At 38.0% G+C, this 17,281-nt stretch overlaps 1 protein-coding gene across 2 annotated transcripts in view; it reads left to right on the top strand.

Annotated features, from left to right (window-relative positions):
• Positions 1 to 1,166: 1,166 nt before the first annotated feature.
• LOC306856465 (neuroligin-1-like) overlaps positions 1,167 to 17,281 on the top strand; it is a 220,683-nt gene continuing 204,568 nt past the window's right edge. Inside the window, exon 1 of one of the 2 annotated variants that reach the window (XM_079395767.1) lies at positions 1,167 to 1,543. The gene's annotated coding sequence lies outside the window, so the exon portion shown is untranslated. The remainder of the gene's footprint in view (positions 1,544 to 17,281) is intronic. The other variant, XM_079395768.1, reaches the window with a different exon arrangement.

Genomic DNA, 17,281 nt, shown 5'->3' with positions numbered 1-17,281 from the left:
ATTGAGGACATTAGTGCAGTACATTGCCTCTCATCAAGTGATTCAGGGCATGCTGTGGCATGTGTGGAACCTGCCCAGCTGTGATGCTCCAAACGCACGATTTGGATGACAGTCGGGGTCTTCCTACTGGAGACACATCCCACTACATGAGCACACAGACACTAATATTTCTTAATACAGCAGCTGCACTGTAGTCAGATTGCATCACAAAATGTTTCAAGTGTGTTTTCGACGAGGTCTAGAGTGATTAAATGTAAAGCTTTGCTGCACAAACTATGAAAGAGAATATTAAATGTGGAACATTTTTCATTGGATATGAGTGTGAACTTTAAGTTTTCATGGGCATAGAAAAGTATTTGTTTGGTTTCCTGCCATAAGACAGCACTAAAGTTGAAAGTTATGTCAAGCAAAGCTGATAAATAGAGGAAATCTGGTCTCTGAAAATTAAATTATGATGCATTTTTTATTGTAACATTATTCAAATTGTAATATTTTATTTATTTTTCCAGATTGTTTGCCTTATGCGAGATGGGCATAGATGAAATGGAGTTTTTTAGAGTAGGCTCTCAAGGGGACTTTAAAGTAACTGCTTGCTTATAGGGTTTCATTACACTGCAAGGGAGGGTCAGTTGTCTATTACGATATAGACATAGACCTGTCTGATGAAACACTGACATATTCCCAAGAGACCCATTAGTAAAATCCCATTTCTGTGAAGTAGGAGAGACCGTGGAGTGTTGTAACGGTAAATTGTAAAACTATTAGTTTAATAAATTAGAAATGAGCTACAGGGGTGAAATCCGAGTTGTGGGGCCATTGCATAAAATGCAAAATAAAGTTATAAGTCTAATAATTTTATTTGTGATCATGCACATGGATACGAAATTACATCTAAATCAACAGATTCTCAAGTTTCTGTAACATCTGAAAATGTTTTTTTATTTCATTGTTAAAAAAAAAGTCAAAATGAGATTAGTTTTATGATTTTATAGTCAGGATTCTTCACAGTAACATTAGATTAGATACAAATCACGACCTATGACACCAAACTGCCATTATGGTTTTTCAACAGATGCACTTGAGAAAGATTTTCAGTGTCCCTTTAAAAATATCCCTATCAAGAGCGTTGCGGTTCCTTTACCAGCCGCAAGGGGCGTCTTTGCTCCACTTTTGAGGCGCTCACATTCAGTTCCTCTCCGTACTGACTGCAAGTGGAGATATCGGCATTTTATCCACATTCGTGAGGAACTAGGGTAAAAAAAATCCCCTCTAGTCTTTTACCTTCATTGCGACACCTAAAGAACTGCACCGGGATGTGCTTTTTTCTGATGAGACGACGGATTGTGGATTAACATCAGTCTTAAAACTGCATTAGCTGTTTACTCTGCGAAATAGTTGGACCGAATCATGTCGCTGTCACAAATGTTTCTTGCTTGAGCTTTTCCTTCATTTGGATTGTATTTCCCCTCCTCCTGCCGTCATTAGTGGGAGACGCACTCTGGAAATGTAGGAAATGGCAAAGAGTATTGGAAACAGCTTCATGGTAATTATGTGTATCATTGTATCTATCTCGCGAGCTTCTTGCGTTGTTAGTTTATAAACGAGACTGTCGTGTTTTGTTCATTATATAATTGAAAATGTAAATATTCTAACAGAAATACGACACTAGCACAGTAAACTTGTGCATTTGACATGGACTCTTGACTTAAATGAAATTGGTCTAAATGTAAAATGTGTCTATAGAGTCTATAAACCGAGAAAGACAGAAAGAAATAAACCGTGCTGTAACTTAAATAACCATTTAAAACAATCTGCAAGCCTTAAAGATCCATCATCAAGAGTCAGATGTATTTAAAGTGCACACTAATGTGCTCAACATGCATGAGAATTATTCTGTTTTGATTGAGGTGATTCTCATTTTACCCCGCTTAATTATAATTAATCCGACAAATTAGTCGAGATCTTATTAATGGACTGATAATGAGGTCTTGAAGGAGCCTCTGACTCGAGACGGGTTTGAATGGAAACGCATGTGTGCATTATATTGGGATTGCTTTTTTCCCTTTCGATGCATATCAGACTGAGTGATGGCATTTTTGCATTAATACTGGACGGTCGAGAGTGGAGGGTGCTTTCGGTGGGCAACTTGTACAGATCTCATGGCGTAGTGATAGAAATGCCGGCGTGATGATCAAGCAAACTTGCCATTCATGGTCTATAAGCGACAGAAAAACAAATCTCCTTCGACGCTTAGATGTTTGCTGCTGTTGGTTTTTTGGCTTAAGTTTGAGACATTTTATGGAATTTAAAAAAAGTAATAATTCACCTAAAGCGGAAAATATATAATCATTTACTCTCCCTCATGATGTACCAAATATAGCCTACTTTTCTTCAGTGAAACGCGAAATAAAATGTCAGTCTGAGTCGCCATTCACTTTCATTGCGTCTTTTCTGCCTGCAATGAAAGTGAATGGCGACTGAAGGCTGTCATTCAGATAAAAGTCTTTTCTGTACCAAGGAAGGATACGAGTTTGGGACAACATGAGGTTGAGTAAATGCTTAAAATGATATTCGTTTAGGCGAACTAGCCTATTCCTTCAGTGTTAAATACCGAGATGATTTCATGACACCCCAGCGTCAAACCCGGACAGTTTAGTCTTTTTTCCCTCGACCAGCACTTTGTTAAACTTGTCAGGTGTCGGGGCATTTTGGTTGGTTCGGTTTGGCTAAAACACCTTGAAGTAAACGAGCGTCGTTAACCAATTCATCATATATGGTGAACTATAACGCTTTAAAATAACGACTAAATGTAATCAGTCATTTTGTAAAAATTAATAAATAAAAAACTAACCCTGTTGTGGAGGCTAGTTTCTCCTGTCTGCCTGAAGACCAGGTACCAAATGTGTACAGGGGAGGGAGCCAGTCCATAAATAATGGAGGCTTTGACTCTTCCTGCAAATGTTGCTTCATGGCTTCTGATAAATGAAGACCCATTTGTGTCCTCACACGAACATGTTTTATGCACTCCTCCATGCTCTAAGATTTTTTTTCTTTTGCTCCAAATTCCGTATAAAGACGCAGTATAGGCCTAAAATAGTATTAACAGTATAAACTAAAATATGTGGCTCTGAGGCTGCTTTGATTCTGTGTAAATGAAATGCAGCATCAGTGCAGCCTTAAGCTTTGTTGATATCATAACAAAGCTTATATATTATAGGCAAATTATTCCTATTAATGTCACGTTTCTATATGCATAATTTAGATTTATTAAAAAATTATGAAATTGTATTTTTCTGTGTAAATCCAGTTGGGCATAAACACCCCTTCCAAATGGTATTGGCTATATATATATATATATGCAGATGTGCCACTATTGCAGGTTAAAGATGGCAAATGTTTGTTTTAAGTTGTTTTATGCTTAGTTGCTGTCAAGATGCTTAATGGTGTCACCCTAAAGTTTACCCTGTGATTGGTTGGAAAGTCTTTCCATTTACTGAGTTGACATTAAACCTTTGTCGGTTACATGGTGATTAATTACCAGGGCTTTGTTCTGCCTTCATTGATGCTCTTCATTATGTGATATGAGAATCGCTTCATAATCAGCAGGCAGAGCGTACATCACTGTTTGAATGTGTGAAGGGGAAAGTGATGTGTGTGTGTGAATTGAGTGGTTGTCTTTGTAATATTTCTACATTTCACCACAGCCAACTTGGAGGTGTGTTAGTTTGCTGTCTGTTGAGTCGTGATCTGGTGTACATTATGTATCTACAGATGTATATTGAAGGTCTGCTATTATAACACTGTGATTTCACACTGAGGTTTATAATCATCTCAGACTGAATAGCTTCTTTTTAGAGAATATCATAATTACTATTGTAATTGTTTGGACAGAAGCCACCACTATAGTGAGAACTCTCTCTCTCTCTTTAAAAAGAGATGAAGCAAGATTGTATATGGCAGATAAAGTGACAACGTTGTTGTGTTTTTGGTCAGTTTTTCTTTTTTACTTTTAAAGGTGCACTGAAAAAATACATTAAAGAAATGAACAGTACTTACTGCATAACAAATTTGTTTAAAGCATGTATAGTATACTCACATGTGGCGGAGACTCTTGATGATTACTGATGTTTATAAATATTTATTATTTTTTTTAAATAATAATAATCGCCAAATTGTTCCAAATGTTACAATGAATGTTAAGCAATGATGTAACATCTCCTAGTCATAAATTACACAATACAATGTATAATTATATAATGTATAATTTATAAATGACTATCTTATAAAATTCAACAGGTATGTTCATATAGTTTATTTGTCTAAATATCGATAAATATGTTTAAAACCGATTTTCAGTCAGTTTTTTTATTTTTAGAGCACATGACCAGCTTAATATCGCTCACTTTGTTTGTCTCAGTAACTCATGTTATTGGACACATGTAGCATAAATAGAAAAACGATATGTATATAAAATAGTTTTTCTAGTACTATGTCAAAAACTTAAGTATGAATAGGCCTACTATTATTAAAAAAATACTTAATGCGCCTTTTAATTAGGTAGTTAAAGTGTTTGGAGGGCACATTCCAGCAGTCCAGACCATCTTATTCAACAATGTGTCTCAGATGTTTCCAAATCCTGCTGAACTCTCAACCACATTTGCGCGCATGGAATATTAATTCACTGATCGTGGGCCATTAAATGTGATTAAGGCAATGTGATTTGTCTCCCTGCATACATCTTGAGTGGAGCAATGCACCCGTTGTCTCTTTACTCTGCTTTATTGTGCAGACGATTGCCTTTGTTTGACTGTCTCTTGCTTGTTTTGGTTTTTTTTTCTATTGCAAGAAAACGATTATTTTGCTGTTATCATTTAGGCATAGCTGACATCGCTGTTCGCAGCAAGCTGGAGGGAAACGACAATGGTTGCCCTTTGAAGAATACGCAATGCTGTGTGTTTCACATATCTGTGCTGTCAGGTTCGGGATTTGCCGTGCATTTGATGAGGAAGGCGTTAGGCCCACTACAGCCTGTTTACCTTTCATTATGTCTTGATGCATCGCCACAATTCAATGAAGTAGATGTAAACTTGCGATCATTCAATGCACATTGGTTCAATTAATTTGTTAAAAACAGTTGAGATCATTTCAGTTGACATTTTCTACAGTTGTAACGTTGAAGTCTAAGAGCGAAAAAGAGAAACAGAAGAACAATTTAATGATCCTCAAAAATGAAAATTCTGTCATTAATTACTCTCCCTCATTTCATTCCAAAACCATAAGACTTTCGTTTATCTTCAAAACGCATATTTTTAATGAAGCCTGAGAGCTTTCTGTCTCTCCATTGAAAGATCTGAAAAGATTATGAAGTCATTGTAAAAGTAACCCACGAATCGGCAGATCACATGACCAGCTAATTATTCCTTGCTTTATCTCGTACTTCTCTCCTATAATTGGACACATTTTGTTGAAAAATAAAGAGATGTAACCCGATTATTACTTGTGGGAACCTTTTCAAAATGGTTACTCACCCTCATGTTGCGTTCAAAACCCACGTTTGATTGTCTTTGAATAAAGATATTTTTAATTTCCATTTGAAAGTTCAGGTAACCAAAATTAAAAGATAGAATAAAGTTAGAAGTAGTGTTGTCACGATAATGGAATTTCTAACTTCGATACGATTCCTTGAAAAATATCGATACTCGATACCATTTTCGATACCACGGAGAAAAAAACTGCCACAATATTAAGGGGGTAATTTTTTTTTATTTAAAGATAAATGTAACAAGTCGAGAACATGCAGTATATTTTACATGAACAAAAAAATGTATTGAGGTACTGCATTTGTTGATTTATTTATTAATGTTTTATTAATCTTAGTTAAATGTTAATTGAAACTAACGTTTACTAATACATGTACTAATTAAAATCCAAAGTTCTATTTGTTGATATTCTCATTTGCTTCATAACCAAAATATTTCCAGATATAGGGCCCTATGAAATCCGTTTTATTTTTCCCCAAATTCCGTTTTATTTATTTTTTCTACATTCAATTTTTTCCATTAAAATTTTTCTGGATTCCGTTTTTTCCCGTTTGAATTTTTCTGGACACTTTTTTTTTTAATGGTCAAATTAAATGCTATTAATCTAAAAGCATGTCTAATTCATTAAAATCATGAAAATTATACAATTTAACATTTAATTTATTAAGTGTAACAAAAATGACACGTTTAGGGCCGTATGAAATGTTTTATTTTTTTCTCACCTTATGCTTTATTGTTACCAAATTCTGTGTTTTAGCATGTCTATTATTTGAATGCATACAAACTATTTTTTATTTATTCTTACAGTAGCCTTATGAAATGTGTTTTCCCCCTCAGAAATTCTGTGTTGTGTATTTAAATTTTACTGGATATCAGATGAAGGCATAAAACAATTTTAATTCATTTATATTTGAATTAATGAAAATTAAACATTTACATTTTTGGCAAATGAAGGGGATTTACTATTAAAATTAAAATATTTTGTGATTATTTCTTTTGAAAAAATTAACAGTAGTAGTAAGTAGTAGTATTATGTACATTCTACTAAATAATAGTAATATAGCCTATTTCTGGCACACGGTCTTTAATAGGCTAAGTTAAACCGAACTTTTATTTTGACGGGTTGCCGTGAATACTTCTAAAGTTCTGTGTGTGTATGATATGACGCTAGTTTTACTCAAATTGAATGGTAAAATGCTCGTAAAGTGCCTTTCAGATCAGTTCTGGAGATATTGTTGATGTATTTATGTCCTCATTGAGACGGCAGATGCTGAAATCACCGCGAGCGCCACATTAGTAAACACAACCGCAGGTGCAGCACATTCACACAGAGACGCGCAGAACATGCAGGATTCATATTTAAATCCACTTTTGCAGCTTAATATTTTCAGATACTAGTCCATATCGCGATTTGATTTAAGTGTAATGACCTACTTTTGATTAATTCATCCAAACTTTGACAAATTCCGTGACATTCCGCGTTAAACTGTAAATTCCGTGTTTATGACTGGATTCCGTGCGCGTTCTCTGCATCGCGGAGATCATAGATCCCTACAGATAGCGCTCCTGCTGTGTTCTTTAACAACCAGAGCAGTCATCTTTCTATTCACTTCACTTTTGCTGTTTAACCAGAGCGAAGGAGAGGAGTGCGGTCACGTGTGGTGCTTGTCCACGCGCCTTTGGAGAGAAGTGGAAGTGACAGCTCGGCTAGTATCGGTGTATCGATACTTCGGGAAATTAATATTGGTACCGTTCAGATATTTCAGTACCGATATTTATCGAAATATCGATATTTTTGACAACACTAGTTAGAAGTTTACAAAAACTTTAAGAAACCAGAATGAATAAAGTAGTTTAATCCAAGTCTTCTGACATATAAACACTGATCAACACACATAATGTACATAGAGCACATCAGATATGCTAAAGGAAGCTTAAATATGCTTGACACGCAAGAACGATCCTCAATGGTTCTTGTGCATCAAGCGAGATCCGATGAGGTTTGTTTTTCTTGAATCTCTTATTTATTTAATTAAAAATATCTTAATTTGTGTTTTGAAGAATGGGTTTGGGACATCGTGAGCATGAGTAAATGATGGCAGACCTTTAATCTTAAAGGGATCTATCACTTTAATGGCCACAGTTCTGTTGTACAGCAACAAACAAATGTGCTTCACATTTTAGGACTATTGAAAGTGCACTACATGTATCAGACTCTCAAAAACCACAGTCCTGAGAAGATCCATTAGCAATGTTCTGCTCACGATGATGTTCTTCCTACAGGCTTTTTTAAATATATATATATATCAGATAGTTATGTTTAGTCACAATGCTTTGGGTTGCCATGTCTCTCTCTCTGATTCCCTTTTTAGGACAAACTTGATTTGATCCATTGAAAATGCAGCTTTCATCATGGCTTAAGTGTTCTTCTGTTCTCCAGTGGTTGTCAGAGAGCCTTGACCTTTCTCCGTCTGTTTGTGTGCAAACTGGCCGCCATTTTTTTGATCCCTTAGGATTATGGTCTTTTTTTCTCTCTGTGGTAAGACATTCTCTTAAAGGCAGTGGAAGTCAAGCACAGAGTGTTCTGAGTGTAGAAAGTGCCAGACAAAGTTAAACTGTCTAAATGGACTGGTGCGTTTGTTCCGGAGAAGAACACAGTTCTGTGAAGCAATTAACTCCCACCCCCTGTCGTTATAGCAGTCAAAATTCCACTTCCCACCTCTCCATCGGCAGTGGAGTGTGAGGACGGTGTGGATCGATGGGCGCCTTGTCGTTCTAAAGGTGTGATAGGTAGGCAGCCGTGTGTCCTCTCCCTCCCCTCCAGCCCTCCCTCAATCTCTGCCAGCTGAAGCCGGTGTTTACACTTGGACACCTGTCTACTCTTCACACTCGCTTCAGACAAATGATTTAACATAACATGTCGAATGCTTGCCAAATTCAAGAACAAAACCTTTGTGAAGGCTACATTTGCACAAATACTGCATGTGTTACTATTAATTGTTCGGCACTCTTAGAAATAAAGGTTCCAAAAAGGTTTTCCCAGCGATGCCAGAGAGGTACTATTTTGGTTCACTCAAAAAAACCTTTTGGTGATCAGTTCTTAAAAAAAAAAACATAATTTTTCTTTTAGTCTTAAAAATAAAGGCACAATTGGCATCTGTGGTTCCATGAAGAACCTTTAACATCCGCAGAGACCTTCCATTGGACAAAATCATTTCAGCTATGCTCATTCTAATCATTTTTGCTTACTCTGAAGAACATCTAAAGAACCTTTATCCACTATAAAAAAACCTTTTGTCTTAAGGAAAATTTACATTGATGTTAAAGGTTCTTCATGGAGCCAAAGATGCCAGTAAAGAACTGTATAGTATAATAATGGGAAAAGGTTCTTTAGATTATTCAAATATTCTTCATACTAAAAAACAAAAAAGTGTATCTTTTAAGAACTGTACAGTAAAAGGTTCTTAAGGGAACTCCAAAATGGTTCTTCTGTGGCAGGGGTCTCCAACTTAATTTCATCTAAGAGTTTCTTTTTAAAAATGAAAGTGGCTAAAAGCTATGCTTATAAACACTGCTTTATTATGGATTACATGGTGGTAAGATGAAAAGCAAATGAAAAAACAAAACAAATGCCATCGGTTTCCTACTATGCATTCATACAATTCATTCATTCATACATTTTCATATAATTTCTCTCAGTAGTTTGCTTCCTGTCATGTTTTCACACAAAATGAAATCTACATTACGCGAGACTCTTACTAACTTTGCTTAACGCTGAGTAGTATTTATCATGTTTTTCAAATCACGCTTATCAAATTTAGGTTTAGTGATGATGAAAATAAGATAAAATAATCGATTTTTATTAATACCTAGAGATATGTCAAAACAAACAATTAATTTGCATTTGAGGGGGTGGTACACCTGTCTATTTTAGCTCACTCTGATATGAGAAATAGCATCCTGAAAGTACATACAGAACTACCAAATTTTAATATAAGTTTGATTGCAACATACAATCCTTGCTGTTAATAGTGTTCATCGTCTGATTGTCAATAACTGATTTTATCGTTCATTTCTGTACATCAAATTGACTTAGTCACCACTTAAAAGCTACTACTGAATATATTGCAGAAAATTTTTTGTAAAGCTTCTTTACAACGATTTGTACCGTGAAAAGCTCTATAAAAATAAACTTGAATAGAACTGAAACTTGAATATGTCTTGAAGTACCTCCAGTCAGGCTACGAGCTACTGGTAGCTTGTGAGCGACATTTTGGAGACTCCTGTTCTATGGCATCGCAGTGAAAACCCCCTTTTGTTACCTATTAATTTGTGTTGTCTGTGTGTGAACATTTTAGTAATCCAAAGAACCTTTGTCCACTATTAAGAACCTTTTGTATAATGGACAGGTTTCATGATGTTAAAGTTTCTTCATGCAACCATCGATTAAGGTTGTCGTTCTTTTCTTTCTTTAAATCCTGGATTTGGTTCAAGTCAGGTCAAAATTGGATGTTTTTATTTTTTTTTCCCACATGCCTTGTATGCGGAAAGCTTCTTGATGTTTATCTTTGCCACTCTCTCCACCCTCAATACCACGACTGAGGTGAGACCTTTGGGCAAGGCACCGAACCTCCAACTGCTCCCCAGGTGCCGCAGCATTGACTGCCCACTGTGTACACTTGGATGGGTTAAATGCAGAGCACAAATTCCGAGTATGGGTCACCATACTTGGCCACACACCACTTCCCTTTCCCCCTTAAATCTCCAATTATGATGCTGCTAACAACAAAGTGTAATTTAACTTTCTACACACACCTACTTGACTAGGTTGAGTACTGTATGGGGAGGGTTTCCCAGGACTTGTTACTGTAGCTAGGAAAGCAGGTCATCTACTTGCATTATAGAAAATTTAATCCAATCTGCATGTTTCATATGTTAATCCCACACATGCAGCATTCAGATTCGTGATCCTGATGCCCTTGCAAATGTGCATGTGGGAGGAGCCGCTTGCTCAGAGACACCAAGTGCAGAGAGCTCTCGCAGTTGACAAAGCTTTTTTTGGTTTTCACACATTACCATTTTAAACTGGAGAACTTGCACCACAGATACCACAAAATGGCAATCTGGTGAATGATATTAATATCTGCAAACTTGACTTCATGTGCCTAAACCTAGTTTTTTTTAAGTGCAGAACTTTTTAATAGTTTTTTCCATTAATGCATTATATGCAAAAATGTGTGTAATAGCTCTTTCTGTTTCAAAAGGATATTTTATCTCTGTAGATTTTTTGAATCACTTTAAAATAAATCTACATGTTGTGATATTAATAACCAAAATGTTAACAAATATTGTTATATAAATATTAAATTAATTTGTGCTTATATTGCTACCAAAATTCAGCAATTCTGTATATTTTGTACAGTAAGTATAAATATAATGATTCTGTTTTATAATATATTTAAACAATTACACTAACTTTTAAATGTAAAAAATGAGTACTTTTTACTAACTTGACTTTCTATTCATCAAAGAATCCTGAAAATCAATGTTTCCACAAAAATATTAATCAACAGAACTGTTTTCAATATTTACTGAGAATGTATCATGTCACACTGAAAACTGCTGCTGAAATTTCAGCTTTGCCAATACAGGAAGTTGCATTTTGAAGTATATTAAATTGGAAAAGTTTGTCATTTGTAACAATATTTCACAATATTACTGTATTTTTGATGAAATAAATGCAGCCTTGGTGATCATAAGAGGTTCCTCTAAAAAAAATTAAAACCCCAAACATTCGAACGGCTGTGAAAATTTTATCCAAGCAAGAAATATGGCCCATTCTTGTAGTTTAACAGAAATTTATGCAAGCAATGCATATTTTTGAGCTCTTTGTTGCAGATGAAGCGGATGCAGTTGAACAGATTACATTTGTTCTAAGCTCATGAGATCAAGCTGTGCTGTCAACCAAGCCATTTCCTACTGTCTTTTTAGTTTGCACAGTTTTTGGAATGCAGCTACAGCCTTCACTGTCACAACAGTATTTTGCCACACAGCAGCATGGTATCACGGCAAGTTGAATCAGTATTACTATCTAGAATGCACCTGGCGGTGATCACCAGTACCAAATATGCCCAGAACTTCCTTATCTTCAAACAAACCTCTTGTTCAGCGCTGCCTGAACGACATCAAAGCCTACTTCCTGTCTATATATATATGACCGCTAGAGGGGATGTGTATGCATGTTTGTATATGTGAAGAAATGAGTGGGTATGTTAGTGTTAGTGCTGTACCTTTGTAATGAATAATGCAAAGGCCCAGTGGTGGTCATACACCTCAGCATTTCTGCAAGCATTCACTCTCGCAGGTGCTGGGAATGAGTTATGCGTAGTTGTGTATGTTTTTGTGAGAGCTTTGGCGTGCACATTTACATAATGTGCATTTAAAAACAGTAAGTATTTGTAAAAAAACAGGCGTCATTGAACGTGTCAATAAGATAGTAGTAGATAGCAGTAGTCTACATCTCGCTTTCTTTTTGTTTCCGGTTCGATTGATTGCTGCTTGCGTGTTCTTATGTGAGGACAAGAAGTTCTGGCCACCAGAATTAGTCTTCCACTCTCATTTCTGCTCGTTTCACAACAGCATCTGCTTTCTGTCATCACATCTTCGCATGCGGCTCACTGCAGTCTCGGGAGGTGGACGTGTTCTCGTTGCGTGTTACTCTAATGTGCATTTCTTTTACGTACAGTGTCATCAGAATCTTAAAGCAATGGTTCACTTAAAAGTGAAAATTCATTATTTACTCACCACATACACACACAAATAGTGTTTAAAAATCTTTACATATTTTTTCATACAGTCTTACCATCTTCAAAGGGTGCCTACAGGGGCCACCACAAGATAGCACTCAGGCGATGGAGGATTGTGCAGTTTTTAAAAATGATAGGAAAATTTGATGACGTAAATGTGTTTGAGATTTGAATTTAATTTTTGTCATCATTTACTGACCTTCACGTCATTCTAAACCTCTACGACTTTGTTCAGTTGAGTGTGAAATATATGATATATTATATATTATATTATTGACATCTGGAGTATATAACATGATATATAATATATATTTATATAAATATATATTCTATATAAATTTATTTGTCCATGCAATGGGAGTTAGTGGCAAACAAACTGTCTGGTTTCTAACATTCTTCAAAATATCTTCTTTTGCGTTCTGCAGAAGAAATTAAGTTTGAAACAACAAGAGGGTTGGCAGAATTTTCTTGTTTTAGGTGAGCTGTGCCTTTAACGTTAGATAGCTGTTTTCTAAAACTCATTCACCCAGAAATTAAAATTCTGAAATATTTACCTCATCATTATGTCACTCCAAAATTATATGAATTTCTTTGGTGGAGCATAAAAAAATTATTATTATTTTTTTTTCTGTCCAGAAAATGGAAGTTAGTGGTAACCAGACCTGTTTGGTTGACAACATTCTTCAAAATTTTGTATTTTGGGTGAGCTATCTCTTTAACTTAAGACAGCCAGAATATTGTGTGAATATCTAAAAGTAGTTCAGCAAGAACCGAAAATTCTCTCAATGTACTAATCGTCATGTAATATCAAACCTCCATGACTTAATTTCTTCAGTGGGGCATAAGAGAAGATATTTTGAGAAATATATATATATATTTTTTTCTTTGGTCAATTCATTGAAAGTTTGTGATACCAAATCTGATGGTTTACCAACATTTTTAAAATATCTAAATATCAAAATATCCAAAGTTAAAGAGCTGAGTTTAAGAGCTCTCTGTCTTTTGGAATGACATGAAGAGGACTAAATGTTGACAGCAGTCTCATTTTTGAAAGAATTATCCCTTTAGACAGACATAAAATTGTTTGAATATCTAAAAGTATAGTTTGAAGTGCAGGTATTTAACTTTGAATAAGGGGAAGTGGTGTGTGTCCAAGTATGGTGACCCATACTCGGAATTTGTGCTCTGTATTTAACCCATCCAAGTATACACACAGTAGTGAACATACACCTGGAGCAGTGGGCAGCCAATGCTGCGGCCCCGGGGAGCAGTTGGAGGTTCGGTGCCTTGCGCAAGGGTCTCACCTCAGTCGTGGTATTGAAGGTGGAGAGAGTGTTGGTTATTCACTCCCCCACCTGAGCCTCGAACCCACGACCTTCGGGTTACAAGTCCGACTCTCTATCCATTAGGCCACGATCATTGAAAAGACAAGCCTGTGTTTCCCAGAAAAAAAAAAAAAACAGCATATGGTTTTGGAGTGACATGTGGTTGAGCAAATAATGATAGAATTTAGATTTTTGGATTAATTGCGCCTTTAAGCTTTGCAAATTTTTAATTACCTGTTCAAAATGCCATTTATCTAGCATACAAGTGTTGAAAAAAAGAACTGATGTCAACTGTTATTTTGTTGTACCACTTTCCAATGATGTTTGAGTGGCATTACTGACTGGACTGATGATATGATGGATTGCATCATGCAAATGATGAGTAACTTTTAATGAGTCTTTGATAGCAGATCTAATAAACTCAGGGTCTTCTTAATCAGACCTTAGATTCCCCAAACTCGCCTCTCCCACCATTCTGACCTGCAAGCTAAGCACATTCACACATAATCATATAAACTTTGGCCTATAAATTTCTCCCAAAGTCTTATTGCGGCTGAGATGAGGTCATTAAGGTGAGTGTGAGCTTGTGCGGGCCTTAAGCAAACGCTGATGAAATGGCCACAGATTTGACCGACTGCTGCAGTAACTCACTGTTCTGGCCTGCGTTCACTACATCTGATGGCATTCGCTAAAATAATCAGCCATTTGTTTTCCGCTTTGAACTGTACTACATTATCCTCAGATGCCAATATTTTGGAAGTTGAGAATAAGAAAGTTGTTGAGAACTTGTTGAGAGGAAGGTATATTTGTGCTTTGACTAAAATATAATATTGTTGCATACTGTATAAACCAGCAATTATATAGTTAAATCACAGGTTACTTAAAAAAAATTAAATAAAAACATAACTACTGTGCATTTGTTGAATGAGCACGGTGTTACTCCGAACTGACTGCACTGCATTTTATGTATAATTATTTTTATTTCAAACTGTTCTAAATTAATTTTAAATAAATTTTTAAATCATGTTAAATGTTTTTAAATTTCTGGTTTTACTATTGTGATTATTATTAAAAACAAATTTTTAACTTCCTTTTATGTAAAGCACTTTGAATTACCATTGTGTATGAAATGTGCTATACAAATAAACTTGCCTTGCCTTACTTATTTAAAGTTTTGAGGTCAGGTTTGTTTTTGAAAAAAAGGGGAAAATTATTTTTTTGCTTACAAGCCTGGTTTTATTTTTTAACCCAAAAGGCAGGAAAAACAGTAATATAGTGAAATAGTATTTCAGTTTAAAATAACAGTTCCCTATCGATACTTCACTCATACTGCGTCGCTAGACGCTATGGGGAAAAACCCCTTTTTCTCAGAGGACTGAAGACTTTTTTTTAATCACGCAGCATGACTGCACGGCCATTGGTTCATGCAGTGATATAAAAACGAACCAATGGCTCATCAGCGGTGCTGCACAAGCCTATGGCGGCAAAGCCACGCCTTCAGCGACGACTTCTTCTCTTCGCTGATCTCAGGACTCCAGACACTCGCCGTTGACACGCCTCGCTGCGGATTGAAGCTGCCTTTTCTTCTGCGCCTCTTCGCTGTTCCAGCCCACTCTCCGAGCTGCTCCAGCGAGTCGACGCAGATGCCAGCTCGTTCCCTGCTGCCATCCGGCGAGCCTAAAACAGCAAACTTCTCTAAAAGAGCCCGCGGCGTTATTGGAAATGCCGTGCCATCATTGCGCATCGTGCAGAATCTATCTGCACCAACCCTGCCCTTTCATCGTCATACGACAGCTCGCGGCTTCCTTCAGAATTGGAGCCTCCTACCCACTCAAAGCGTTTCAAAGGATGTTTGGCCTCATGGCCTACACATCGCCAGTACTTCGGTTGGGCCTTCTCAAAATGAGGCCCCTTCAGTACTGGCTGAAACCTCTAATTCCGCCCCATGCATGGCATCATGGACACATCCGCATCAGGGTGGACCGGGCCTGCGTGTTAGCCCTGGCCCCCTGGAAGGACCTATGGTGGTTCGAGCAGGGTGTGACAATGGGTTTGGTTTACAGAAGAAAGGTTGTCACGACAGATGCCTACAAAACAGGTTGGGGGGCTCTGTGCGATGGCAGACTGACCTTCGGCTCCTGGACGAACGCGGAAGGCCTGCTGCACATCAACTGCCTCAAAATGACAGCAGTATGTCGAGCTCTTCAGATCTTCCTGCCAGTCCTGAAGGGACACCACGTGCTAGTCCGTTCAGACAGCATGACAGTGGTGTCATACATAAATAGCCAGGGCGGGCTCACCTCAAAACACCTTTTCGAGATGGTAAAGCGCTTCTTGGTATGGGCACATCTCAACCTACCTTCATTGAGAGCAGCTCATGTGTCCGACGTACTGAACCAAGGAGCAGATATGCTCTCTCGGAACAACGTCCCCTCAGAGGAGTGGATGCTCCACCCACAGATGGTTCAGAAAATCTGGCAGATCTTTGGCAGGGCAGAGGTCGACCTCTTCGCCTTCAAAGACAGCTCTCACTGCCAAACTTACTTTTCGAAGAGCGGGGACGCGTTGGCCCACGAATGGCGCAACCTCCTACTGTATGCCTTTCCCCCGATCGCTCTGATTCCTCAAGTAATCAGGCAAATCAGGGAACTAATAACGCCTCTGTGGCCCATTCCCCTGAGACGGGACCTCCTCTCTCAGGCAAACAGAACGATCTGGCACCCCCAGCCCGAGCTGTGGGCCCTGCATCTATGGGCTCTCGATGGGAATCAATAGATCTCCCGATAATGTCCTAAATACCATCTTGCAGGCTAGAGCCCTGTCTACGAGACGCCTCTATGCCCTTAAGTTGTCGGTTTTCTCCGCCTGGTGTGAAGCCCACGGCAAGGAACCGACGACATGACATATCAGTGATATTGTCCTATTTACAAGAGCTGTTGGATAAGGGCCGCTCCCCTTCCACGCACAAAGTCTATGTGGCAGCTATAGCAGCTTCTCACGCTCCTATAGCCAGACAGTCGGTGGGCCGGAACAACCTGGTTGTCCGTTTCCTTAAGGGTTCTAGGTGGCTCCATCCGCCCTGACCCCTCACAGTCCCTACATGGGACGTGCCCACGGTCCTGAGAGCCCCCAAAGGCGCCCCCCTTTGAGCCACTACAATCTGCAAGCTTAAAAACACTGTCACTCAACACCGCTCTGCTGCTGGCGCTAGCATCGGTGAAGCGAGTAGGTGACTTGCAGGCTCTCTCTGTAAGGTCTGCCTGTCTTGAGTTTGGGCCTAATGACTCTAAGGTCGTCCTAAAGCCAAGACATGGTTATGTCCCTAAGGCACTCTACACTCCGTTTAGGGCCCAGGTTATTACACTCTCTGCGCTCCCCCTTTCTGAGGAGGACCAGGAGTTTAACTTTCTCTGCCCGGTCAGGGCATTGAGAACTTACATTGAGTGTTCCGCGCCCTTTAGGCAATCGGAACAACTCTTTGTCTGCTTTGGCGGTCGCACCAAAGGGTCTCCGGTCACAAAGCAGAGGATATCTCGATGGTTAGTTGATGCTATTGCACTAACATACTCCTGCCTGGGCCTCCAGAGCCCCATTGGAGTGAGAGCCCATT

This window comes from Barbus barbus (assembly GCF_936440315.1).
Source record: "Barbus barbus genome assembly, chromosome: 37".
Classification (NCBI taxonomy): domain Eukaryota; kingdom Metazoa; phylum Chordata; class Actinopteri; order Cypriniformes; family Cyprinidae; genus Barbus; species Barbus barbus.
The sequence above is the reverse complement of the archived record's forward strand: the minus strand, read 5'-3'. Positions and strand labels throughout refer to the sequence as shown.